General features: G+C 44.1%; 1 protein-coding gene across 6 annotated transcripts in view; it reads left to right on the top strand.

Annotated features, from left to right (window-relative positions):
* Nucleotides 1-26,982, top strand: part of TAOK2 (TAO kinase 2) — an 873,025-nt gene that overhangs the window by 124,679 nt on the left and 721,364 nt on the right. For 2 of the 6 annotated variants that reach the window (XM_069244097.1, XM_069244096.1), the window contains exon 5: nt 1,767-1,852. The exons of the other annotated variants lie outside the window; for them this stretch is intronic. The gene's annotated coding sequence lies outside the window, so the exon portion shown is untranslated. The remainder of the gene's footprint in view (nt 1-1,766; nt 1,853-26,982) is intronic. 6 annotated transcript variants of the gene reach the window in all.

The raw sequence follows: 26,982 nt of genomic DNA, 5'->3' as shown, positions 1-26,982 counted from the left end.
CATGATGCTATGAACAGTTGAATAGCACCACATGATGGTGCTAAATGGGAACACAAACTTATCAAATACTAACTCTGCAGTGCAGAGGGGCGGTGAATGAACCATGCTAACAGGAGTTCATATTTCTGAGTTTACTTGATTTAGATGTGTTTTTTAAGGCCAGTCTAAATGGGAGGATAAGAGGCTTATGTGTCTTGCAATAAAAAGCATTCTCCTTAGTCATTAGTCACCAAGTTGTGTTTGTGTGTCAGACAGTTAGTATCCCGACCAACAGTGTGGAAGCTCTTTATTTTAAGAATAGCAATTGTACTCTTGTAATGGATTGCTCTAACTTTTACCATGGGTTTGGGCAAAAAAGTGTCCGTTCTTAAAAATGTTTCAAGTTATGATTTAGGTGACTACTGATCAATCTCCCCAATTTATGCAATTACGAAAATCTGCCCTTGATTCATATTTGGAGGGTTCAAACATAGCCTGAGAAAATCAAGATAAGCTTTCTCAAAACAGACACACCATTTAGGAAAGGGGTTGGCATGATGGAACACTCATTTAGGTTACATTTGATTTTTAAGAAAGGTGTGTCCTGCAAAGGGTTTCTGTGTTGTATTTTCAGTCTTCTCAAGCATTTGACAGGATGAGTTGATCTTATCTTTAGGATTGTGTCAATGAGGCAAGAATTGAGTTCGGCTTTTTTAAGCTATAAAAGGCCTCCATAAGAAGAAGTTTGTCTGTGTACGCTGGAGTAAACTACTTCCACATTTCCAATGACTGAGAGGTTAGAACGCTGCGTGTTGGTCACCATTCTGATCACTGATTTGACTGATGTGTTGCTAACTGGAAGAGTTGCTTTCATATCAGTTGATTAACTACTCATTCTGTATTTTTGGGTGGTGCAGGGTCTGGTCTCCTGCTGTCTGTAAATTTTGCACTTGTAAGACTAATACTTGATCTTAAAACAAATTAACTTGCTTGTAATTATAAAATATATATAGTCCTCAATTCCTTTGTGGGACAATATTTAAGAATGCAAATAGCATATGATAACATTGGTTAGGTTTGATTAAAAAGAGAGACTAAAATTCACACCCTGATGAATCTAAACTTGTAAAGGGCAATAAGGCCTTAGCCCTTTATAGGCTTACTGCGTTTGGAGCGAGTGTGTTATGTTGCTACTGATGCACAGAATGCACAAGTTATTTTACAGAAATGAGACATAGAAGTGTGAGTATGCCACAAATGATACTTAAATTGGTAAACAATACTATTAAAAGATAGACACACCTACAAAATAGTGTTGTTGCTGTTAAGTATACTTGACATTTGTGATACAGTGATTTATATCCTTCTGAGAACAGATAGCTTTGAGCTTCTTTTGTGGTAATCCCCGAATTGAAAACACATAGTGAAGCTATAATGGATGCCCTTTCAGTCACCATAAGTACCTTATTGCACTGCTTTGGTTAATATAAAACACCAATGACAGTAATCTCATTGGGGAATCTAGTCCCTTATGGAATACTTTAAGGTCAGACTGACTGACTGCAAAGTGCTTCGGTGTAGTGGATATCATATTTTGTAATATGTGAAGTATAGATTGGGGTGCTTTACCTTCAGCTTCACTTATGTGTACCTAGTCGGCTTTAGTGGATAGTTCAGTATGATGCCTGATTGTATTTAGTTGTCTGACACTGACTCATTTCTTATTTTGTTTTCTTTTTATAAAATTCAGAGTACTTGCTAAAATGTAAACTTAATTTTAATGCTAGGAACGTGGTTCTTCTGTGCCTTTATGCCAAGTTCCGGAAACTCCTCGCTTATGGTGCTAGTCATAAAGTATATTAGGAAAAAAGAGGTACGTAGTGCAAAATATATTTCCATGATTGTTGGTGGGTCTCAGATTTTTGGTGGCTGCTAAAAATGATATTTTAATTATTTTAATTTCTGTGAAATAAAAGTTTTTACTTTATTGTACACTACACTTCTGGAGCATTGTGGTTAACATTTAGCAGGTTTGTTATTAGCGACAACCACATTGTGTAGGATGTTTGAAATTTTCTAAATGTTCTTTTTAGTTCTCGTCTGAGACTGTGCCTGCAAGCCATTTTGTTTACGTGGGCTGGACTTGGAGCCTGTCCATTGCTTACCATTGGTTGTCTTTATCATCGGTTTCATTTCCCTGCTTCTCTTTGGTCAGCACATGCAGGCTTATTTTCCTCTTTGTGTTGCCCCTTCCCATATCATGGCCAAAGTTCTGCTTCTTTGAGCAGTGTGTCCCCTTTTACTGGTCTAGCTTTCGTGGTACGTTTTTCCCCTTTTAGCTTGCTCTGTCCCTTCCGCTTCATTGCTTGCCCGGTTCTAGGCAAGAGAAATCTTTAAAATCATAAAAGATTTCACAGAACCAATAGCTTGTCTAAGAAGTAAGGAACCCTCAGCTGAGTGGTGTGAACAACTGTCTGTGTTCTTCCACAATAAATTCAGGAAATACAAGTTAGCTTGAATGTGGCAGGGAAACTGAGTACGTGTCTAAACACTATGATCATTGCCCCCCAAAATATGTCCTGTTCATTATTCAACTTCAATTCCCTCTCAGTGGAAGACATTGGGTCAGTTATTATAAATCTGATGTCAGGTTCACCTTGGGATCTCTGTCCCTTCTTTCTCTTTGCCTTGGGAGTGGATACCATCAATGAGTTGGTTAATACACTGTTGATTGATCCCTTGTCAACAGCTTTAGTTCCATCTACTTAACAAAAAAACCTGCTGCTAATCCTAATATCCCAGGGAATTTGAGAACCATGTCTTTGCTGCCAGCGCTATTCAAAATATTGGAAACATTTTTAGCGTGACATCTATCAGGCTACTTTGAATCCAATAAGTTACATCACTGCAGCCCCTTTGGCTTTAGGCTGCAGTTTAGTACAGAAATGGCAGTACTGGACGTGTCTGAACTTGTCAGAAATACCCTGGATGCTGGAGGAAAGGCTGTTTATTTTTCTGATAGAACTATCAACAGCCCTTGCTATGGTGCCCATCCAAGGCTACTTTCTCACCTACAAGATCTAGTGATCTGGGGTGCAGCTCTGAAGTGGTTGAAGTTCTTTCTGGATGATAGGGGCCAGGATGTATGGATGCCTCCATATTCCTCAGGCACAAGAAAAGTCACAGTAGGCGTTTCTCAGGGCTCAGCCTTTAGCCCTACAATATTCAATGTCCATATGACTCCGCTGACCTCTTTGGTGGAAACTTTTGGGGTCAAAATAATCTCCTGCGCTGATAATACTTAGCTTCATATTTGTTAATCAAAAAGAAAAGCTATTACCGCAGACTCTATCAGACCATGCCTTACTGCAGTTTTTCAATTAATGCACTTGAACCAACTCAAGTGCAATACAGATAATATGGAGGTTCTCTGTTTTGGGCGAAATTTCATCTTGAATTGGCAAATCCATTAGTCAGAGGGAGCCCCCCCCTCTAAGTCTGCAAGTTGAGGTGGTAGAAAACATGGGGGTCAGGGTCGACATACAGTCGGCCTTTCAAAAACAAATAAATACAGTGGTAGGAACATGCTTTGGCCTTTTACGCACAGCCAAAAATGTTTTGCACTTCTTTCCCTTCCAACCAGGAATACAGTGTTTCTGGTCTTGATTATGGCTTGACTGGATTATGCAAATACACACCACACAGGTCTCCCCATAACCTAGTTTAAAAAAAAACTTCAGGTAATAGAAAATGCTGCAGCTCGCTTAAATCTAAATCTCCTTGCAGGCCTTGCACTGGATCCCAATGAATAAACTAATTTAGTTCAAAATCTTCCTACTAACATTCAGAGTGCTGCATCAAACAGTCCCAAGATGCCTATCAAGTTGGGTACAACTATCTTATTTGGGAAGTAATTTGTGTTCCTCTAATAGATACCTTGCTGCATGCCCTAGGTTTTGCCTTTGAAAACTGGTGGCAGTTCTTTTTCCTACTTGGACCTTCTTATATGAAATAACCTCCCTTTTGACTTTTGACAAATTGACTCTTAAGTGTCAGTTTGAAAAGAAACTAAAAACTTGGCTTTTCTCTCAAAAGTAAGCCTGGCGATTTCTACTCTCCTGTTACTGTGTCTAGTGCCGGAACACTCTTCTGATTAGTCATGCCCTTTATAAATCATGTTTCAGTCATTCATTAATGTAATTGTATTTGACAGTTAAAGAATATTTGAATTTATCCTTATTACAACAATTTTTAAACATTCCCATGTAAATCATTGGCTTTGTGGTTCAGAGTAATGTGATGTACCACACTTTGTACTTTGCTGGATTTTATGTTACGACCATAATACTCAATGGTCTCACAAAGGAGCTGTGCTCAAGACCAGTAATTAGCATAGACTTTGCAGTGCTGTATACAGAGATTGGTTCTTGGAGCACTGTGTTGGGGGAAGTCCTGCGTGGCACAGTGCCCTAGGACTAAAATATTCTCTTTAGCTTGGCACGAGGAGTTTTGAATTTCTGGTGACCTAGTAAATCTCTCCTTGTAGTGGGAAAATTGCATCTTTTTGTGCTGTCTCCAAGTGAGGACAACTTTGTGTCTATCTTTTGGTTTGCACTGCCAAGGAAACAGATTGACCCAGCTGCTAATGTCTTCCAGAAGAAGAGTGTCTGGGGGAGAAAATAAAAACAAACGACAAACTAGTAATCGGAGTCACAGTAATAACAGTAAATGTTGCAGCAACAGGAACACAAAGTAAGAATACCATAGACTACTGCCTGCTATTTCTCTGTTTTGAGGAAAATATGTTGGGATATCTCATCATCATCATCATCATCATCATCAAAGAACTTTATTTCGGCCACAAGGGCCATAAAAGCACAGAGAAACGACAAAATAGATACACTGTAAATATATGAAATATGTACAGTACATATAAGAGAATAAAACCTAAGTGCTCTTGCAGAGCAATTTTATATATTATTATTACTAAAACCATCATGGAAATAAAAAATGTTCTGTAAGAATCCAACTTGCCCCAAGGAACTTGGCAGCAACGATTACCAGAGTCAAACGAGTGTCTGATCTAAGAATTCGAAGGGCTGCATTGGATCTACGGACTCCCAACAATCTGTAGACAGGGGCCAACCACTTCCTACGGGAGGCAGCATAGGCAGGGCAGACAAGTAAAACATGAGGGTGGTTTTCAATAAGTGCTTTGCAAGTTGGGCAAGTGATTGGCCCCTCAGGTGACCAGCCGCCGGTAAATGATCTTAGTGGCAGAGTACCTATGCGAAACTAGAAATACAGTTTACTTTCTCTAGGCACCAGGATTGTGTCCCAGAAAACCGTGTATTTGCAGACCTCTTTTAGGTCAGCAAAGTCACATGTCAGTGTTGAGTGAAGTGCTAACCCCAGTTCCTCAGTCGACCATCTTCCAATACTGTTTTTTGAGGTTGATTTGTGACGGAAAGGAGGCAATAGTTGGAGAGTCCCAAAGTTCATTAAGCCCAAGCAAATAAAGTAACTCTTTGATATGTTTGAGCCAGGGGATACTAAGAGCGGTCAGTTTCTAAAATGACCTGCAGGGCTGCAGTAAAAGAGGCAAGCTTTGGGGTAGTCCAGAGATGCCGCTACAATAGGGGACGTAGACGAGCATTGTAGCATATGCGATTCATGACTAGGTCCTTAAAAAGGGTAAACAGCATAGTGCTTGATGGGAGAGACGCAAGATTTCTTAAATTGCTTTCAGAAATTGATAGTTCTTGAACTTTGGCATAACCCCAAAGTTCGGCCCCATAGAGGGCCGAGCTCACAGCCTTCGCTTTGTAAATCTGGAGTGCAGGGCGTATTGGCTTTGTGTATGAAGGATTAAAATCCTTTCTTAAAACCACCTGTAGTTTGCTTTAGTTTTAACTCCTTCTTTTGTACTTCGTAGCTAGCACTTTCCAGTTTGAATGTTGCATTTCATTGTGTTTTTAGGCTCGCTTGATTATGGCAACCATCATCTGTGCTAAATTATACTCACCGGATTAGTTGCTTTTGGTGCAGGTTCTGGTATGTGCAGAAAAGCATGTAAACAGCTGTGTTGTGTGACCATGCAGTGGGGTACCAGCGGTGCACCAAAGGTAAGCCCATCTCTGCTCACTTGCAGTCAGGGCCAGGACCCTGTCCCAAGTGCTCTGACTTCCCGCAGTTACTCTTGTGGACATCTTCTTTGGCTAACCCCTCCAGTCGCCGAATGAGTTAAGCTGGATGCACTTGGTTTTCACTAGAATACTTCTGGTAATGGGCTCTTTTATCCACAGTACCACCAGACTGCAAGCTGCCCTAATAAATGTTAAATATCAGATAGAGACTTCTAGTTGCAGATTCCTTACATCAGAATTTCCCAAGATGTAAGTATGGATCTGTAGATTTGTTTTTTTAGCAGTACTTCTGCGCACTGTCACGTGGTGTCGGTCGGCTCTGTGTCAGTCTTCTGCGTTGTGCGCACCAGATATGACATTGCAGGACCTATTAGGTGCCATTGCAGCACGCTGACCTCAGTTTCTTTTCACAACTTTCAACGCCAGAAGCGCGGAACAATGAAGAACACTGACCACTGGTGCGTTCTTCACCCAATCTGTTGGCTGACATGACTAGGGGAAAGGAGCACTGTTGTTCTAGGCCTCCGTCCTCTGAGCCGCTGTCTGGGTTTTCGCGCCTCCCTGAGTTTCCAGGAGCCAGAGCAGCCCCTGGCCAACTATGAGATTTATGAGGCCATGTGCCTCATATTTGGACAGTTCGAATCTGCTGGAGCACCTTTGGGCCCCACGGAGTCAGCAGATGCTCCCTCGGGTTCTGCGCCGGTGGCTTTAGCCTTGGCTCCGGGGGACACCCATGGATCTGTTCCTGGAGCCGAACTGGCATTGGTAGTACCACCTCGACCTTCTCCGATGATGGCTGTGACTTCGGTCATGGCATTGATCCCATCCTCTTTGCCGACTCCAACACAGAGCCGGACCAACATCGCACAAACCTGATTCCAATTTTGACGGGGACCTTGTTCCCTAGGTCGGAGTCTGACCCTTATTCCCTGAGGTGAGGATTGGGAGGGTTCGCTGGACCCTTTGGAATACCAGCTTGAAAATCCCATGGACTGGCAGATGGACCTGGGTGAAACCAGTGGTCTCGACACTTCTCCCCCTACCATGGCTACAGAGGAGGGAGCATCCTATTCAGTGGTGGTGAGAAGAGTGGCCAAGGTGTTGGGCCTTGAGCTGCCTTCAGTGGCAGTCCGGACTAACTTCCTGAAATAGAGTTGATTTAGCCTGGGGCTTCCACTTCTGAACCCTTTTTGCCCTTTAATGAAGCCCTCACCTGGGGACCTGGTCCAAACCCAGAACAGGTGCTCCTGTGAATAGGACTATTGTCCACCGCCATAGACCTGCTCCAAATGACCCAGTGTTCCTAACGCAACGCCTGACCCCTAAGACTTTGGTTATCCATGCCTCCACGCTTCTGGACGCATTCCCTTCTGCACCCCTGGATAGGGAATCAGAGAGGCTGGATCAGCTTGGGAAGATGTTTTCTTCCTCCAGCCTAGCATTGCGGTCTATGAACACCCCATGCGTTTTGGGCTGTTACACCCGTGCTCTATAGGACATGGTTGTGTAGGTGCTGCCACAGGTCCTGGAGGAGGCCCGGGCCATTCTCTTTCAAGCTGTTGCTGACAGGAGAGACACAGCGATGTGGAATGGATAAGGCTGACTCGCTAGGCATATCGGTTGCATTGATGGTGGCCTTGAGGCATCATGTCTGATTGAGGACATCTGACTTTTCGGGGGATGTCCAATCCACCCATATGGACAATGCCCTTTGATGGCATCCGTCTCTTCAGAGACAAAGTAGACTCGGTACTCGAGCGCCTGAAGGAGTCCTGGGCTATGGCCAGGTCCTGAAGACTCCCTCCATGCCACCATCCTACAATCGGATGACAGAGGATCACCTGCCACTTCTCCGTGAGAAGGTTACAGCTCTCTTGGCCAAGGGAGCCATTGAGAGGGTACCTGTGCCAGAAGTAGGTCATAACTGATACTCCTGCTACTTCCTGGTGCCCGAAAAGGACAAGGGCCGCTGCCCTATCCTAGACCTTCGGTCCCTCAATCTCTTCTTCTGGAAGGAGTAGTTCAGAATGCTCACTCCGGCTCAGGTTCTATCTGCCCTGGACCCAGGAGACTGGATGGTAGCATTGGACTTACAGGGTGACTATTTCCATATTCTTGTCCTCCTTGCCCCACAGATGTTACTTGCAGTTCACGGTAGGCAACAAGCATGTTCGGTTCACCGTGCTCCTCTTTGGTCTTACCAGCGCCTCTCGAGTGTTCACCAATGTGATGGCGGTGGTTGAAGCTCATTTGTGGAGGTCAGGGGTGCCAGTCTTCCCCCCCTACCTCGACGAGTGGCTGCTAAAGGCGGGCTTACTCCAGGCTGTTGTCTCCCACCTCCAGATTACTGCGGACCTCCTGCATTCACTAGGGTTCACTATAAACATGCCAAAGTCACCTCTGACTTCCTCTCAGTTGCTCCCTTTCATCAGAACTGGTCTGGACACAGTGCAGGTTTTGGCTTATTCTTCTGAGCGGGGAGTCCAGATTATTCAGGCTTCGATTCGGATGTTTCTGCCTCTATCCTGGATTTCGTATGACTGAGGCTGCTAGGCCTCATGAGCTCCTGCATCCTACTTGTAACGCATGCGGGCTCTACAGTGGGACCTGAAGTTCAAGCGGGCACAGCATGAGGGTAATCTGTCTGACATGGTCCAGCTACCTGTGGGAACTGCGCAAGATCAGCAGTAGTGGCTCTTGAACTGCGATTGAGGCAGATCCCTCTCCCTTCCCCAACCAGATCTGACAGTAGTGATAGATGGGTCATCCCTGGGATGGGGCAGCCACATGGGAGGGACAGGCATCAGATGTGTCTGGTCTCTGGCAGAGTCTGGGCTCCACATCAGTCTTTTAGGGCTCAGGGTGATCGGACTGGCATTGAAAGCATTCCTTCTCTCTCTCAAAGGGAAAGTAGTGCATGTATTCAAGCACAACTTCACCGCCATGTGGTACTGCAACAAGCAGGGTGGGGTGGGGCCGTGGACCTTTTATCAGGAGGCTCTGCGCAATGCTTGACATGGCTGGAACATCAGGGTGCATCCCTGGTGGTTTAACACCTGGCAGGCTCTCAGGGCAGTCGAACTCAGCCGACAATGCATGGTCCATCACAAATGGCAACGCCATCCAAAGGTGGCGCAACGTCTCTTTCAGCAGTGGGGAGAGTCTTGGTTAGATCTGTTCGCCTCCACAGAGAACGTGCAATGTCAGCAGTTTTGTGCTTTGGAGCTTTTTGTCTAGAGTGAAGCTCAGGCCTCCTGTATGCCTTTCTGCACATACCACTTCTGCCTAGAGTTCTCAAGAAGATCAAGAACAACCGGACCCAAGTAATCCTTGTTGCTCCAGACTAGGCACAAACCGTCTGGTATCCCAAGCTATTGAGCATGGCCATCGATCCTCTGATGAGACTGCCCCTTTGGCAGGATCTTCTGTCGCAGCAGCAGGGAAGGGTTCTCCACCTCACCTGAACTTATCCAGTCTCTGCCTTATTGTACAGCAATCGAGTGGTTGCAGTTGACAGCTTTTGACCTACCACCTGGAGTCTTTAAGGTTATCTTGACAGTTAGGCAACTCTCCACTAAAATGGTATACACCTGACAGTGGAACACATTTGTGGCATGGTGCACAGACAAGTCTGCTGACCCCTTCTCTCCCCCTCTTTCCAAGGTCCTCCTCTTTATACTTTCCTTGGCCCATCAGGGCTTTGCCTTTGGCACTTTTAAAGGCTATTTGACAGCTAGCTCTGCATTTGATTACCTGACCAACCCTCTTTAAGTCTCCTATAGTTAATAGATTCCTTAAAGGTCTTACCCATATGTTTCCTCCATCACCATTCATGACATTTGAATTAGATTTTTACTTTCTTAATGTGCACTCCTTTTTGAGCCACTCTCATTGTCCTCTCAGGCTTCTGACATTGAAAACAGCCTTCCTTGTTGCTATTACATCTGCCCTCAGTGTGGGTGAGCTGCAGGTGTTATCTGAGAAACCCTACCTTTCCATCTATCCTGACAAAGTGGTGCTTCATACTAGGGCTTAATTTTTGGCAAAAGTGGTCACACCCTTTTCTTTTAGGCAAATCCATCACCCTGCCTACTTTTTACGCATCCCCTTATCCTTCTAAGGAAGAGAGACTCCACCGCCTGCACCCATCTACCTTAATCTTACCAAAGGGTTCAGAGTGGGCGATCAACTCTTTGTTGGGTATGTGGGTGTGAAGAAAGTTTGGGCAGTGTAGACGAGCACCATCTCTAGATGGGGCATTCTCTGCATGAAAATGGGCTAAATATTGGTGAAAAAGCAACTCCCAGAGGGTTTGCCCACTCACTCTACCGGAATGACAGCTGTGACCACTGCATTAGCATGCAGAGTTCCAGTCCTGGACATCTGTCAGGCAGCAGTGTGGGCTTCACTTCACACGTTCACTGAACACTACTGTTAGGACAGTCCGGTCTGAAGGGACTGGTACTGTGGCTGTTTGGTCCTGCAGGATTTCTAGTATGCTCTTGGTTTGCAGACCCGCATTCGGGGATGGTATTGCTTAAGTATCTATAATAAGGTAAAAAATCTCCAACTAGAAATCTCTATCAGATGAACAAGTTACTTACCTTTGGTAACGCCTTATCTGGTAGAGACATTTTCTAGTTGCAAACTCCTTACTGACTTCCCCCATCCTCCCCGGTCTGCAAACTGATTTCTAGGAACAGGGACTTCCCTTTCAGGGCCCTAGTTTTGAGGCATCAGTGGTCAGTTTTCTTCATGGCCCTGCTCTTCTGGAATGGAAAGTAATGAAAAGAAACTGATTTCAGCGCGCCATGGTGGCGCCTATGTAGGTCCCGCAGCGTATTATCCGGCATGCGCAATGCTGGTGACAGACCCAGAGCCAACCAATGCCTCCTGACGAGTGCAGGGGTACTGCCCGAGAAAATTCTCTGGATCCAGACTGATGCTTGGGGAATTATAAGGTAAAGAATCCTCAACTAGAATATGTCTCTACCAGATAAGGTATTACCAAAGGTAAGTAACTTGTTATTTTAATGAAGCACCACAGTGATGGTTGTAACTTATTTATGCATCACTATTTAGGCATTTTCTGTTTGACAGAAACTTCGATTAAAGAAAGTTCCTCGGCCCCTTGGTTACCTCTGCTCTTGTGAAGACTAGGTGGGTCTTCAAACTACTGGAACATGCTCAGCACCTTAAAAGGCTCTTTGAATGCCACAGACCAGTGCAGTACCACGCTTAGGAACAGCAAGAAGATGATCACAGTTATTTTGATGGATTGTTATTCATTTTTTGATTTGTCCTTGGACTGTAGTATACAGCTGGTTAAAGCAGTCAAATGTGTGTCTCCTGATGATCCGTGCTTTGTCAAGGTCTTACATTGAATGGCTACCACTGTGCTTTGCTATGATTTACTAACTAGTAAATTTATCAAATATCTCAGCGATTGCACCTCTGCAGCATGTGTAATACGTTTATATAACAAATATACCTCGGATCCTGGTGTCCTAAGTAATTATTGACCATCTCTTTTGTTGCCTTTTTTCGCTAAGATAACAGAGATAGATCTGAACACTTAAATATCTTTCTTCATTTCCACCAACTCTTTATTCTAGTCTGTCCAAGTTGATTTTTGTCATGTTCATGGTACCAGAGTTGCCTTGGTCGCTTTCCAGAATGAGCTCTGCGTGATATTAGAAAAGGGAGGCATGAAGGATTGCATACTTTTGGAGCTCTTTATCGCTGTTGTGGCTTGAGTGAATGATCACTGTCTCAGATTAAATGTGGACAAAACAGAGTTGATGGTGTTATGGGGCCCCTCTTGATTTGGTCATCCACACAGTGGCCTGAAATTCTAGGTAACAGCCTGCACCTTTTACATCTATAAAAAGTTTCTCTTTTTATGCTAAGCTTAAACTTAAAGCTCAAGTGTCTAAGGTATCGGTGGCCTGATTTGTTTTTTGCCTGGAAATGGTAAGGAAGAAAAGGGAGGATTTTATTCATCATTCCCATTTAATGCTCTTATAGGCCATTGCGGGTTACCACCAAGATTATGCTAATGCTCTATGCCCAGGTGTTTCAGCCTCCATACTTCACTCACATAAGATTTGCAAAATGCAGTGTCCTGGTTTCTGCTTAAATGTCATTGCAAGCTTCATCCTCCAGTCACTTGAAGAAACTTCATTGAGTTCCAGTGCGTAAACATGCTATGTTTAAAAGTCTGCACCTTTTGCAAAGCACTTCATAATAATAGCCAGTCTTTCATTCATCATCGATTGAACTGGTGTAATCCTCAGTGCTCCATTCTCTGACCATTTCCCCTGTTACGAAGCTTCACAAAGGTGGTTGCATCTTTTTTTTTTTTTTTTTTTTTTTTAAGGTGTCTTCCCTTTGAAATTACTTTCTATCAACCTCTACTCTATGACTAGCGATAGGCTGTTTCGGAAAGCTCTGAAATCTTTGCTCTTCTAGCTATAGTACTGAAGTTCTGATTTGCGGAGTTCTTTTGGCTTCAGATTTAGCACTAGGACACATTCTGGCATTAATGTACACTTAGGTTAAAAAAAGGTTCTAAATCTGTTAGATTGTTGTGCCAATCTTTAAACTAGAGCAGGTAGAGTGGGCCAGTGAAACTTAAGAGGTAATATTCAAAAACAAGCTGCTGCATGAAGGCCTATAATGAACGATACAGACATAGAAGTAAAGTACTTGCTGACAAGACATTTGGCCCAGGCAGAAGCAACGTACAAAATAAGTATGTGGAGGAGGAAAGCAGGGATGACCTGTAGTTTGATCAGTAAAAGCAAAGAGCTATTGAGCTGAATTGGTTGCTGGATTTATAGCCTTACATAAGCACAAATTACTTACTGGTAATGCCTTCTGGTGGATACTCTATCGAATCAGAGTTTCCTAATCTTGTGTGAATACCACTCTGCTCTAGAGTGGATCCAGAAAACACTTCAGGAATTCACTCACACATAGTACTTGGCACCATACAGCTCAGTGTCAACTGCATCCCACCATGGAAATCCTTCAGTAATCTGCACAAGATTAGCATGGGATTCCTCTGGGACTGTAGGCAATATTGCATGACCATGTCCCATGGAGCATACGAATGGCATCCCAGGAGACAATTAGCGTTCCCTGAGCATAGGGGGAGGCTGGCTGAGGAGAATATTATCTTTCTGAATGCCTCCATACATTTTGATTCCATATCAAGAGGCTTAGTAGGCAATGCATTTCGGTTGAGCCTACTTGTGTGCTCCTGGACCACAAGACTATTTAATGTAGGATTTTGGAGGAGAACACGTGGGTTGCCAAGAGTGGGTCTGCATCTCTTGGCAACGCGTTTTTTGACTGGTGTGCAAGAGTGGGGATTGACTCAAGTGTCCATTGGTGTGTCTCTAAGCTTCATTGAAAAGGAGTGGTACTTTGGAAGCCTGTCCAGGATGTAGGACTTTCATCAGGACATTAGCCTTGACTTCGACAAATAGGAGCTGGTGTTTCAAAATGTCCAGAGCCGTCCGTATCAATGTGGCCAAAGAAGATGATTCTCTTTGGATAGGCCGGTTGGAGGTGAGGGGAGTTTAACTCAGTCTGGTGAGGTGGCAATCCACTGTTATCTTGAAGATCATCATTCTAGTAGTGGGATGCATCTTTCATGTCATCTCCATCATCATCTTGGTCAGAATGCAAAACAAAAGAATCATAACGGCCTAGTTAAATGCAGGGTTCCATCTCACTGTAAATGGGGCTGAACATGGTGTGTTTGAGGCTGAGGAGGGCATGACCTCTGTAGAGAGCATACTGAATTTGCTTCAGAGTCCAAAAAGACATTTGGTTCCTCCTATGTCGGCGTCACTGGCAACATTGACACACAGGGGGAACCAGCATAGGTCTCTGCGCTGGGTTTGAAGTCAGGATGGGTGTCCACCCAGGTTTTCGGGCAGGCCACAGCTGGGTTAAGAGGAACTGTCTCCATCACAGATTGATTTGCTTGTGCCAATCCAATTGGAGGCCTCCTCGGGTCCTGTGGCACAGAAGCGGACCAGAAAAAGCTGGTGTTAAACATGCGCTATATGGCCTCCTTGAAGACTTCAGCAACAGATCTGGGAATTTGGGTTGAATCTGAATAAACTGGGGAGTCTACTTCACATGGACAGGACCGGATCAAGAGGCACCCTGATGTCCAAACTACTTTTCTGACGAATGATAGGAGAGTCGCTCTTCAACTTCATATGCATATTTCGTGGGAACTTGTTCGAGGGATGGAACTCATTTGTATCCTCAACTTCAACAGGGACCTACTCCTGCACCTTCTGATAGTGTTTAGCAATGTAGAGCTTGGCTTTGCGGACACAGCTCGCTTTAGGATTTGTCCTGGCGCTGTTGCTGGATGCCTTGGAGTCGTGTGAAGAATGTAGGATCAGACATTTGTTTCTGACAGTCCGTCTAGGCTTTAAACCCTGTTGTCGTCAGCAGTCGCTTGGCTCTCCCACACTGTAGAAAAAAATGGAAGAACTTGTCAATTTGACAAAAGTTGAGGGAGTGTGTTCCACATCGTGTCTGGTGGTACAGAAAGAAAGGAAGACAGGAACTGACGTCAGCAAGCAGAGGTGTTAATTATATGTGGTTCTGGTGGTGTTTCCCAGGGTGGGATGGAATCCATGTGGAACGATCCAACTCCACTTACTGGCACAGGAGGAAATTATTGAAAAATTTGCTGGATCCAGTCTGGTACCTGGGGGCATTCACAGTTGAGGAAATCTGCAGTTAGAAGTATCAAACCGAAAGCAAAAATTAAGCAACCAGTCAAAATTAGAGCTACTAAAATAGGAAATGTTGCATAGCAGCCATGTTTACTTGAGCCTGGATTTTAACCTGTCCAGCATGGAGGAGAGGGAGATGTGTGTTATGTTCTCTGACCATCCACATACACCCCAGCCCACTCTTTGGTGGGCATTTGAAACAAACCAATGATGACTTAAAAAACCTGCCACTGAATAGAGCCCAGAGTATTATCCACTAGACACTGCATTGACTATATTAGAGGCAGAAGTTGTGCCTCATCGAGCAGACTATCTCATTCTGAAATGCAGCAGACAGATGTTCCCATAAGCGTACTTTTCCTGATCAAGTTTATACCCAGCTGTCTGTGAGGATGCCTCACAGATGCAGAGAGCAATTGAGACTTCCTCCTTGAAAATGTGGTATTCGTTCTCCATGGCTCCTTCCTGTGTTTGATGACTTTATATCACAATCTGGCTGCACTTCGAATTGTCATCTGCATCTTGTTTGATCAGGCCATTGGAACCCTGCCTGTCAACCGTTCATCTAAGTGTGCTGAAAAAGAGTATTTTATTTTAGTGGGCATTTCTATAGTGTTGCTCCCACATGTGTGGCCATGATGGATGGTGTGATCCTGGTCTTGTTTGTTCCCAGCCAGTACCATTGTGAATGAATGTGGAGTTTGTAGTTGTTGTTGACCTATGAGGCAAAAGTTGAATGTTTGTGCAAGGGCAGAAGATGTGCTATCATTTTATAGCTGTAAACTTGATGCCGCACAATACGTACTTCTGTCTGAATATTTGAAGATTGATCAAGTTGTAAGTTATTAATATATACCTCCATCAGATTGGTTCTTGGCGATTACACATGTCTTATAATTGTTCTTCATGCTGGTGCTTCGCAAGCAGGAGATTCTTCTTGGACCTTCTCTACTGGCCAAGGGCTTGGCTGTCAATTGAAGTATGCCTAGCTTTGGTTCATAAAGGAGGGTGTGATCAGCAGCCATGTCTATAGCTGTTTGGAATGTGCGTTGGGTTGTGATCTTTCTTTTTGTATCAGAATTATGTTTGAGCTTAGCAGTCTGTATCATAAAGGCTGCACCACCCATGATGTGAGCAATGGTACCTGAAAGCTTAGGGCGGTGGTGGTCTTTTTTTGGTGAGATAACAACTGAAGGTTTATTTGACTTCTATTTTTGGTAGATTATTCTTCCATCAGATAATTTTCAACTTCATTTTTTTTTTTTTGTTTAACCTGGGTTATCAATGCACGCTAGCTTGGGGGTAACAATCCTGTAATTTGTTCAGGGTTGTATTTAGGAGCTTAAAACTCAAAACTTATGACCTAAAATGTCTCCCAGTCTGTGGTTACTTACTTCTCTGTACTATCTCTTTTTACAGAGATTTCTTGCAGTAGTCTCATACAACTCTAAGTTTATAGCTGGTATGGTGTTTGCCGATCGAGTGGTACTGAAATTGGTAGTGGGCTCAGAGAGTGCTAAAATAAACTCAAGAGGTCATGATAATCTCCAGTGTTCTTCCTGTTTGTGCATTCCACGTATTACAAATTCTGGATGAGAGGCTCTCAAATTATGCTGAGGTTACATGCAGATGTTTTCCTATCTAATAGAGACTTCTGGCTGCAGATTTCTTACTTTTTAATTTTCCCCAGGTGCCAGACTACAGGGAGTGCAGAATTATTAGGCAAGTTGTATTTTTGAGGATTAATTTTATTATTGAACAACAACCATGTTCTCAATGAACCCAAAAAACTCATTAATATCAAAGCTGAATATTTTTGGAAGTAGTTTTTAGTTTGTTTTTAGTTTTAGCTATGTTAGGGGGATATCTGTGTGTGCAGGTGACTAGTACTGTGCATAATTATTAGGCAACTTAACAAAAAACAAATATATACCCATTTCAATTATTTATTATTACCAGTGAAACCAATATAACATCTCAACATTCACAAATATACATTTCTGACATTCAAAAACAAAACAAAAACAAATCAGTGACCAATATAGCCACCTTTCTTTGCAAGGACACTCAAAAGCCTGCCATCCATAGATTCTGTCAGTGTTTTGATCTGTTCACCATCAACATTGCGTGCAGCAGCAACCACAGCCTCCCAGACACTGTTCAGAGAGGTGTACTGTTTTCCCTCCTTGTAAATCTCACATTTGATGATGGACCACAGGTTCTCAATGGGGTTCAGATCAGGTGAACAAGGAGGCCATGTCATTAGATTTCCTTCTTGTATACCCTTTCTTGCCAGCCACGCTGTGGAGTACTTGGACGCGTGTGATGGAGCATTGTCCTGCATGAAAATCATGTTTTTCTTGAAGGATGCAGACTTCTTCCTGTACCACTGCTTGAAGAATGTGTCTTCCAGGAACTGGCAGTAGGACTGGGAGTTGAGCTTGACTCCATCCTCAACCCGAAAAGGCCCCACAAGCTCATCTTTGATGATACCAGCTCAAACCAGTACTCCACCTCCACCTTGCTGGCGTCTGAGTCGGACTGGAGCTCTCTGCCCTTTACCAATCCAGCCACGGGCCCATCCATCTGGCCCATCAAGACTCACTCTCATTTCATCAGTCCATAAAACCTTAGAAAAATCAGTCTTGAGATATTTCTTGGCCCAGTCTTGACGTTTCAGCTTGTGTGTCTTGTTCAGTGGTGGTCGTCTTTCAGCCTTTCTTACCTTGGCCATGTCTCTGAGTATTGCACACCTTGTGCTTTTGGGCACTCCAGTGATGTTGCAGCTCTGAAATATGGCCAAACTGGTGGCAAGTGGCATCGTGGCAGCTGCACGCTTGACTTTTCTCAGTTCATGGGCACTTATTTTGCGCCTTGGTTTTTCCACACGCTTCTTGCGACCCTGTTGACTATTTTGAATGCAACGCTTGATTGTTCGATGATCACGCTTCAGAAGCTTTGCAATTTTAAGAGTGCTGCATCCCTCTGCAAGATATCTCACTATTTTTGACTTTTCTGAGCCTGTCAAGTCCTTCTTTTGACCCATTTTGCCAAAGGAAAGGAAGTTGCCTAATAATTATGCACACCTGATATAGGGTGTTGATGTCATTAGACCACACCCCTTCTCATTACAGAGATGCACATCACCTAATATGCTTAATTGGTAGTAGGCTTTCGAGCCTATACAGCTTGGAGTAAGACAACATGCATAAAGAGGATGATGTGGTCAAAATACTCATTTGCCTAATAATTCTGCACTCCCTGTATATCCGGAATTTTGTCTTGAGCAGTACCACTGTGCGCCGGTAGGTGCGGATGTGATGTGCATGGTACCTGTGTAGGCGCCACCACTGTGCACTGATGCCAGTTTCTTTTTGGGACTTTCCATATCAGTGAGCTCGAAGATTCAAAGAACACTGACCACGGGTGTGGAAAACAAGGGCCCTAAAAGGGGAGCAGCCTAAACTCTAGAATCTGCTATCAGAGCAGGAAGAAAGGGTGGGTCGGTAAGGAATCTGCAGCTAGATAGGCTACACCAGATAAGGCGTCACTATAGATAAGTTACTTATTCATCTGATGGAGACTTCTAGCGGCAGATTCCTTACCTTTGAACAGATACCCAATCAATACCTCCCCAGTGGTGGGTCTGTAAGTCAGATTTTAGACCAAAAAGTCTTGCGGGACCAAAAGGGAAAAATGCCCATCCCTACTGACCTGAATGTCCAGGCAGTAGTGTTTGGTAAACCTTTGCAGAGATGCCCATGTTGTTGCCTGGCAGATGTCAAAGACTGTAAATCTGTTTGTGAACGCAGTGGTCACAGCTTTGGTTCTGGTGGAGTGAGCATGCAAACTCTCAGGGGTTTGCTTTTTGGCCAGTGCGTAGCAGATCTACAGAGAAATGAGATCCACCAGGTAAGGCTTTACGGAAGGTGAGTAACTTATTATTTATCCCAAGACCAGATTGTTTATCTATATAAAGTTTCAGACGTGTTTATTACAATAAAGAACCTGATAAACCTCAATTGGGTAAGTCCTAATGCAGCTGCAACTGAGTCTCTGCCCTTGGCATGGATCACTGTGTGAAAAGAAGGCAGTCTGTGAGAAGGTCAGAACTTGGAGGTTAAATTGGAACCTAGAATACCCATGGTTCCTCACGCAAATAGTGTGATCATTATCACTTCAGTATGTTAAACATAGTTACACGTTCTTGTTTTTATGAAAAAGGCACTGTTCAACACATGGAAACAAATGAAAAGCCTCGGTAGTACAGAATGCGCCGGTGAGAGCAGTGGTTAACCTACCTCAGTGGACTAGCATATCACAAACTTTACATTTGCTTCTGGTAGCTTCATTTATTAAAGGTACTATCTATAGAGTGCTGTCACAAAACATCTTAAATCCCATGCATGTTAGTGTTGTGTGCTTTGTGCACCCTTTGTTGCTTTTGCAAAACTCAATAAATAGAAAAAACACTACAGACACCATTAGCAAAAGTAACATTTCAGTGTACCTGTTGATTGTTAGCAGTGCAGAACAGCACTCTTTCCCTTCGACCTAAGCCATGCATGAGATTGCTTTTGTGAGCACAAAGCTGTATCCCATGTCCATTCCAGGGTTTGTGGATGCATGGACAATAATCTTTTCCAACAAGTTTAAGGAAGAAGATGGATGGGAAAGCGCTTCCATCCTTTGCCTGCTCAGCCTGGAATAAGCTTCCAGGCTCAGTTGACCTGCATTGGCAAATTTCTCTGATTCAGTAAATCAGTCAAGACCCTGCTTTGCAGGGTGATGTGCTCATCAGCACATAGTTTATTTGGGTCTTTTCCTTTTATGTTCAACATCATACTGAGTGACTGGTTCCCAAAGCCTCCTTTAATCACATTGATTTACATTAATATTTACTCTCATAACTGAAACTCGGGGTGCATCAGATTTACCATGAGTGGCTAATGTGATTTAGGAATAATACCATTGTTTACTCTTCATGTGGACTTAAGTTGATGCTATGAACCACATGTTGCTGCAATTAAAGTGCAGATGTTTTCTTTAAACAGTGCAACAGGGAGGAGGCTAGTATCATTCAGGCTTCTGCTTCCTGTGGTGATCTGTATACGGGTCTGATTCCCAAGTAGTTATGCACTGGAAGTAGAATACAGCTCTTTTTTTCTTCCCTTCTTTCTCAGATGAACCTTTGCCACAAACAAAAAAAAAAAGTCTTCCTGCCTCTGGAGCACCATAATTTCAGCAGGTCAGCACCAGCCCTTAGGTCTCATATTTTATACAGCTTACTTGAGCTTTTAAGAAACTTTGCTTTTACAAATAAGAAAACATTTCTTTTGACAAAAAAATATAGAACAAAAAAACTTTCTTTTACATTTTTGTTTTTTATTATGAACCACTTAAATAGTAACAGTGCACATTAGCGGTCACTCGTGGCAAATATATCCTTGATGTGCTGTGACTTCATTAAGGAAATCGGTTATTGAGGATTATACCATTTTGTTTTATTTCTTTTTATTGCCACGAAAATATAGACACAATTGAAAATGCTCTCTAAAATGGAAACCTCACCACCACTAAAGTTTGCCATTTGGAATGGCAAATCAACTGGATCACTTTCAATTATAAAGATTTGGAAAATAGATCAAGACTAAATCTCTAGGTCAACAACATAGCAGGAGGTGTGGAAATAACGAATATGGTGGCACGTGTCTTGGACTTACTGTGAGCCATTCTGGATCAACGTGTGAGTGATCCCATAGTTATTCAGTGAGTGTAACAAGTGCACAAGGAAGAGTCTGAAACTTCCACATGCCGGAGGAACATAGTTATGAAATTGGTGAGCTTCCCTATAAAAGAAAAGATTATGTCCAGAGCAAGGGGGATGTGTAAATCATTCTAATTTCCAGGTTTTAACTGTCACCATGTTGCATCGCCACAGATTTTCAACAAGTAACAAGAGATCTGAAACAGTCAGTATATCAGATATCATCAAATGTTCCCAGGGTGCCTGCAATTCAAATGGATTTACAGGGAGACAACAATTAAGTGACCAAGAGAAGGCATCAAACAGCTCAGTCTGGGGGAAAGGAATACAAGATACCTCTGATGTGGAGAAGCCAGGATTGTCTTGAGCAGACCCTAACACTAGAGCATGGTGAATGGAGAACCCATGGTCACAAAAGTGTAGAGCACTCAAATGAAACAAGCATACTGGCACACAAATAATAAATGGGATAATCTGGAACCATGACATATTGTATATTTAGTTGTCTTTAATGGGAATGCAAGATAAAGTTTTTTGTTTTTTTTCAATAATGTGATGAAGCTGGATGGTGCATTGCGCCTTTACATAGGCACATAAGTGCAGTCAGGTGGGGTGGCCTGACACCAGTGTGTGGTAGTGGGCAGAGGGGAAACACTTAGCCTTGTTGGACAAAGGCTGTGGAGAAGAAGCTAGTGAGTAACAGACTGGAGCACAGTAGACTTGCACCTGAGTACACAAGAAATGATGCCAGAGCACCCTGCGGGGCTTGACCCCAGGGCCTTAGCGACATGGTTGAGAGCACCTACATAGGAGTTTTTGAGATGTAATATTTGTTTTGCAAAATCGGTTTGTTTGGTTATGGGGATTTTAAAAAAAACTTTTTGTGGGTTTTATGTACTGGATTCTCTCACACCACACACTGTGAGAAGGAAGCTGTACGCACATATGAAGCTCGAAGTTGAGCACAGTTGAAGGTTCAAACTATAATCACTTAGTGTCAGGGGCTTTAAATCCTACCATAAGAGGAGCAGGGTTGGGACTATCTTAAGCAAATCGACCCAGATTTTTCTTCAAGAAACCAATCTTCTCAGGGCAGATGTGTAAAGAAATGGCTCCCTGTTGCAGTTACCCCCCACTTTTTGCCTGATACTGATGCTGATTTGACTGAGAAGTGTGCTGGGACCCTGCTAACCAGGCCCCAGCACCAGTGTTCTTTCACCTAAAATGTACCATTGTCTCCACAATTGGCACAACCCTGGCACCCAGATAAGTCCCTTGTAACTGGTACCCCTGGTACCAAGGGCCCTGATGCCAGGGAAGGTCTCTAAGGGCTGCAGCATATCTTATGCCACCCTGGGGACCCCTCACTCAGCACAGACACACTGCTTGCCAGCTTGTGTGTGCTAGTGGGGATAAAATGACTAAGTCGACATGGCACTCCCCTCAGGGTGCCATGCCAACCTCACACTGCCTGTGGCATAGGGAAGTCACCCCTCTAGTAGGCCTTACAGCCCTAAGGCAGGGTGCACTATACCACAGGTGAGGGCATAGGTGCATGAGCACTATGCCCCTACAGTGTCTAAGCAAAACCTTAGACATTGTAAGTACAGGGTAGCCATAAGAGAATATGGTCTGGGAGTCTGTCAAAAACGAACTCCACAGCTCCATAATGGCTACACTGAATACTGGGAAGTTTGGTACCAAACGTCTCAGAATAATAAACCCACACTGATGCCAGTGTTGGATTTATTAAAAAATGCACACAGAGGGCATCTTAGAGATACCCCCTGTATTTTACCCAATTGTTCAGTGCAGGACTGACTGGTCTCTGCCAGCCTGCTGCTGAGAGACGAGTTTCTGACCCCATGTGGTGAGGGCCTTTGTGCTCTCTGAGGACAGAAACAAAAGCCTGCTCTGGGTGGAGGTGCTTCACACCTCCCCCCTGCAGGAACTGTAACACCTAGCCGTGAGCCTCAAAGGCTCAGGCTTTGTGTTACAATGCCCCAGGGCACTCCAGCTAGTGGAGATGCCCGCCCCCTGGACACAGCCCCCACTTTTGGCGGCAAGTCCAGGAGAGATAGTGAGAAAAACAAGGAGGAGTCACTGGCCAGTCAGGACAGCCCCTAAGGTGTCCTGAGCTGAGGTGACTCTGACTTTTAGAAATCCTCCATCTTGTAGAAGGAGGATTCCCCCAATAGGAATAGGGATGTGACCCCCTCCCCTCAGGGAGGAGGCACAAGGAGGGTGTAGCCACCTTCAAGGACAGTAGCCATTGGCTACTGCCCTCCCAGACCTAAACACACCCCTAAATTCAGTATTTAGGGGCTCCCCAGAACCTAGGAAATCAGATTCCTGCAACTTAAAGAAGAAGAGGACTGCTGAGCTGAAAAACCCTGCAGAGAAGAAGACACCAACTGCTTTGGCCCCAGCCCTACCGGCCTGTCTCCCTCCTTCAGAAGAAACCTGCTCCAGCGACGCTTTCACCAGGACCAGCGACCTCTGAATCCTCAGAGGACTGCCCTGCTTCCAAAAGACCAAGAAACTCCCGAGGACAGCGGCCCTGTTCAACAAAGACTGCAACTTTGTTTCCAGAGGAGCAGATTTAAAGACCCCTGCAATCCCCGCAAGAAGCGTGAGACTTGCAACACTGCACCCGGTGACCCTGACTCGACTGGTGGAGAAACGCTACAGGGAGGACCCCCAGGCGACTCCAAGACTGTGAGTAACCAAAGTTGTCCCCCCTGAGCCCCCACAGCGACGCCTGCAGAGGGAATCCTGAGGCTCCCCCTGACCGCGACTGCCTGACTCTAAAATCCCGACGGCTGGAAAAGACCCTGCACCCGCAGCCCCCAGCACCTGAAGGATGGGAACTCCAGTGCATGAGTGACCCCTAGGAGGCCCTCTCCCTTGCCCAGGTGGTGGCTTCCCCGAGGAGCCCCCCCCACCCCTTGCCTGCCTGCACCGCTGAAGAGACCCCTTGGTCTCCCATTGAAACCCATTACAAACCCGACGCTTGTTTGCACACTGCACCCGGCTGCCCCCGCGCTGCTGAGGGTGTACTTTCTGTGTGGACTTGTGTCCCCCCCGGTGCCCTACAAAACCTCCCTGGTCTGCCCTCCGAAGACGCGGGTACTTACCTGCTGGCAAACTGGAACCGGGGCACCCCCTTCTCCATTGAAGCCTATGTGTTTTGGGCACCACTTTGAACTCTGCACCTGACCGGCCCTGAGCTGCTGGTGTGGTGACTTTGGGGTTGCTCTGAACCCCCAACGGTGGGCTACCTTGGACCCCAATTTGAACCCCGTAGGTGGTTTACTTACCTGCAAGAACTAACATTACTTTACCTCCCCCAGGAACTGTGAAAATTGCACTAAGTGTCCACTTTTGAAATAGCTATATGTGTTTTATGTAAAAAGTATATATGCTATTGTGATTATTCAAAGTTCCTAAAGTACTTACCTGCAATACCTTTCAAATGAGATATTACATGTAGAATTTGAACCTGTGGTTCTTAAAATAAACTAAGAAAAGATATTTTTCTATAACAAAACCTATTGGCCTGGAATTGTCTCTGAGTGTGTGTTCCTCATTTATTGCCTGTGTGTATGTACAACAAATGCTTAACACTACTCCTTTGATAAGCCTACTGCTCGACCACACTACCACAAAATAGAGCATTAGTATTATCTCTTTTTGCCACTATCTTACCTCTAAGGGGAACCCTTGGACTCTGTGCATACTATTCCTTACTTTGAAATAGTGCATACAGAGCCAACTTCCTACAAGATGTGAATTGCGTAAGACATCGGTCCTATCTGCAGCAGTTCTAGGCATCATCAGAGTCTAAGATAAGCAGGCCTGGAGATCCCATTTAAGAGAAGCATGGTGGAAGAACCTACGCTCATTAGGGACATGGAGTGCCGCTTTCTCATTCTCACTTTCTAGCTTTGTGGGGAGTTATATACAGTACTCTTCTGAGTATTTATAGCCTCAACAGTCATTAGGATGATTTCCCCACTCATATTTTCAGAGACCCTACTGGGCATGTTACTAGTATGTTAATTATGGGATGGATTTTAATTTGGTCCGGAACTCTGAATTGGATAGATCAGCTCAAGCTCCAGTACATTTAAAATCTATGCTGAATAGTTTAAGGAATCATTTCCATGACCCGAGCCTGAAGGACACATGGAGATGTAGCCACCTGGGAGAGCGGGACTACTTTTATTCCTCTGTTTATGGAACTACATGTACACTAACTAGATCTTTTAGCTTGCTCGGCATGCATTTATCAGGAGGCACTATTTCAGACCACACCAAGCTTGAGATCAACTAGGAAGAGGGCAAGCCAGAATGCGGCTGAGGGATTTGGGATGCAGGTGTGCTATCTTAGTGACCCTGCCCTTAGGGAGAAACTTGGAAATGGTATACATAAGTAAATGGTAGATATTGAACTAAGACACAAAACTGCACACATACTAGGATGCATTCAAGGTGACAATTATAGTGATGGCTGGGGCAATCATACAGGGACATCCTTTAGATGATATCCTGGTAGACGTTAAACTGCTCAGCCAACTAAATGATGTAGAAAAATAAGCAAACACTCCAATTGTTTATCTTGGCTAGAAATAGCACTACACTTGAAGGATGATTAGAAATGTTGTAAGTTATAAAAGCAGAGCTAGCTCTCCTCAGACTAAAACTTAAGGGCAGGGTAATGAGGCAGACCTTCTATTTGCTCTCAGATTGTGAGCACAAAGTTGCAATCCTACATAGTAGCAATTAGAACATCGGGAGGCTACCTTAGAACTAAAATACGTGTTTTTATTGCTTTCATCCTATCAGTCCTTATACTCTGCCAAATTGATTGACAAATGCAAAATGTCTCTTTCTACACCAGGCACTCACAGAAAATCCTTTAGCAGTGCATGGTGGAACTGGATAAACCAATCGAGGTGCCAGAGATCCTGACTTCTGTGAGGCCATTGAACCAAATAAGATACCATGGCCAGATGGAATCATGGCTGCCTCTCATACAGATAATGCAGCTGTACTGCTTGGCCTATTGACTTTGTTTAATTCATTTACCACTACGTCTGGGGTTACACCTTTGAGGTTTGAAGCAGAGATTACACTAATTCCCTAAGGTATAAAAGACCTTGCAGATTATAAATCCTACTGCCCCATAGCCCTAATGAACACTGATGTTAAATTGTTTTCAAACTTATTTACCACTAGGCTATATGAAATCATGGCGACCATAGTTGATATGGACCAAGTGGGATTTGTGCATAGACAGTGGGCTCCCATAATGTTTGGATAGTAGCCCATTTGATAGAAGAAAAAAAACATAAAATCTAAGGGATCCCAGCAGCCTTGCTCACGCTAGATGCAAAGTAGGTGTCTGACAGGCTGAACTAGGAGTTCTAAAAGTAAGGAAAAGTCCAATTTTAAAGCATAACCACTCACATAATTAATCTAAGCAGGTTTTTATTTTTCTCTTTGGCCCCTCCTCTGCCAACAAGGTATTGGATGTCCTTTTCATGCAGAAAATCTTATATGGGATTTTTGAATCACTGAATAATTAATAAAATCTGTTTCATTTAATTGAACCCAATGTGGAAAGGAATAATGCATGGCCTTGTTAGAAATTGGGTTGTTGGTTGACTGGGATGTGAGCCCTAGTCCAACAACAGTCACAATCCCTTGCAGGGTGAACACAAAGTGTAATTTAACACATGCTTTACCCTAGGTAGCTTGGCACAAAAAGCAGTCAGGTTGAACTTAGAGGCAATGTGTTAAGTATTTATGCAGTACACAAATAGCAGCACAGTGAAAACACATTTAAATAAATTGACACCAAAACCATGAAAATATATTTAGTAGAACCAGAGTTCTGAATTTTTAAAGTTTAACGGTCAAAATAGCAAGCCCTCAGTTTTGGAAAATGGCTACCTATGCACCTTTAGCACTGTAACACCACAACTAAGTGTCCAGAAATGGATTGAGACCTCTTTTTGCGGAGGGGTGGTGGGGTTGGTGGGTTAAGACTCACTCAGCCTGAGTCCAGGTGCAGGTTTAACATGGTGGGAGCCTGTTATGTCCCTGTGACTCAGAACAGGCGACCATCTAAACTAGCCTGTGGAGCAACTTCTGAACCCCTGGATGCAGGTGGTGGTGCTGGGGTCTACAGCAGGACTGGCCTCTGAAAGTTTCAAGCAGGCTCCAGTCAGCAAAGCATTCCTTCCATGTATAGCAGCAGTCTGGCAGTGTGCACAGTAGGTCACAGTAGCAGGTAGTTCTCTGAGAGTCCTTAGCA

Source organism: Pleurodeles waltl, chromosome 7 (assembly GCF_031143425.1).
Source record: "Pleurodeles waltl isolate 20211129_DDA chromosome 7, aPleWal1.hap1.20221129, whole genome shotgun sequence".
NCBI classification, from domain to species: Eukaryota; Metazoa; Chordata; class Amphibia; order Caudata; family Salamandridae; genus Pleurodeles; species Pleurodeles waltl.
The sequence above is the reverse complement of the archived record's forward strand: the minus strand, read 5'-3'. Positions and strand labels throughout refer to the sequence as shown.